The 1,747-nt window shown below is 50.9% G+C and overlaps 1 protein-coding gene across 5 annotated transcripts in view; it reads right to left on the bottom strand.

The window, feature by feature from the left end:
• Nucleotides 1-1,747, bottom strand: part of NFATC2 (nuclear factor of activated T cells 2) — a 71,215-nt gene that overhangs the window by 1,671 nt on the left and 67,797 nt on the right. The gene's annotated exons all lie outside the window — the stretch shown is intronic.

Raw genomic sequence — 1,747 nt, 5'->3', positions numbered from 1 at the left:
CTGTACTCCAGGAAATCCATGCTCAAAAATCCCTCCATGAGCAGCTCAGGGTTCTGCTCTTTCTAATTCCAGATTGGAACCAGTCTGGAGCCTCTTGGAGATGATCTGGGCACAAAAAGCAGAACTCCCCCGTTGCCCTCTGTCCTCTCTGCCCCTGACTCCTCTGTTTTTGGGGAATGGTGCAAACCAAGCCCAGGGTGGGTGCTCAGAGGTGCAGCTCTGCAGTGCAGAGGAGCAGCCAGAGGATGGGGAGGTTGGTCCATTCTGACACCACAAAACCTCCTCCTGCTCACTCACAGCTTCCTGTTTGCTCTACCCAGGAAATGACAGGAGCAGCTCTTCAATGGAAATTTTTCACAGCCTCAGCTAAAAATAGCAGTGAGGTAAAAGAAGTGGGCACCCACTCTTACAGGGTCATTTCCTTTCGAAAAACAGGCGGGCTCAGGCTGCRGGAGATTTATTTATCAACACGGTACGGGGCAAAACACCATGGATGGGTTTCCTTTTATCCAACACCATGGTGGAAATGTCAGGGGCAGCAGTCCCCTCACCTAGGAAGGGTTAAAGAGTGGAAGGTGAGAAGATCATTTTGTGGGGCTCTGAAATGCTCTGAGGGCTCTGGACGGGGCTGTGGTGAAGGGCTGACTCAGCCTAAAAACTTCACTTTCCCTCTCCTGTGGGGTCAGAATGCTCCTATGGGGTCAGAATGTTTCTGTGGGGTCAGAATGCTCCTGTGGGGTCAGAATGCTCCTGTGGGGTCAGAATGCTCCTGTGGGGTCAGAATGCTCCTGTGGGCTGAACTTCCAGGGGGCTGCAGGAACAGCCACAGCATTAACCCACACATGGGCACAAGAGCTCCCCGCCAGCTCTTCCACAGGAAAATTGGGATTTTTGGAAGSACCTGAATGACAAGAGCTCCCTGTYAGCAGCTGGCCTGGATGTCCTGCAGTCACTGGGAAYTTCTCCTGAATCCAGGCGGTGGTGGCAATGTCAGGGGCAGTTTAAGCTGGACATTGCTGGCTGGAGAGCTCTAAGGGAAGGTGATGGGTCCCAGCACCAAAATCCACAAGCACAGTCCCCAAACACGATAAATGTGTCAATAAACAGCAAAGGATCACAAGGCAGGATCTCTCTCTTAGCCTGGAATCACCTCCAGCCCAAGCCCAGTGAAATCACACATCTTCAGGGATCTGTTCCATCTGGGAGGRGGGACCCTGACCAGGTGTAAAACCAGAGATTTGCACTGAATCTGCTTTCAACAGAAGCTTGAACAAAATCAGCAAACTGAGCCCTGTCCAAAGCCCAGAGGAAGGCAGGGCATGTGCTGAAGCTGCTCTTCTGAACCCCCAAACACCTTTTTGGTAGCATGGTTAAAATAGATCTCAATATCAGATCTCATTATTTGCTCATTTCTGGATAGAGGAGATGGAGATGATGTGATTAATAAATAAAAGATCATTATTGAAGGTGCCTGGCCCTGGCTGCTCCAGAGCACRCTGCTATTGATCCATTTAATGAGGGAGAGCTGATGGGCCACGAGCACAAATGCAAYGATAATGGAGATTAAATCATAAAAAAGGACATTGAAATCACAGCTGCCATCAGCCATGGAAGTGACAATCCTGTTCCTGGGGATCACCAGGAGGAGAACCAGAGGCTGCTGGAATTRGGGGGACTCTGTGTCCCCCCAAGGGGCAGGGACAGTCCAGACTCCCAGCTGGAAACATGAACTGTGCTCCCATGGGTG

Source organism: Malurus melanocephalus, unplaced genomic scaffold (assembly GCF_030028575.1).
Source record: "Malurus melanocephalus ecotype Western Australia unplaced genomic scaffold, MMel_1.1 scaffold_407, whole genome shotgun sequence".
Taxonomy (NCBI): Eukaryota; Metazoa; Chordata; class Aves; order Passeriformes; family Maluridae; genus Malurus; species Malurus melanocephalus.
This window is presented reverse-complemented; position numbering and strand designations above follow the sequence as displayed.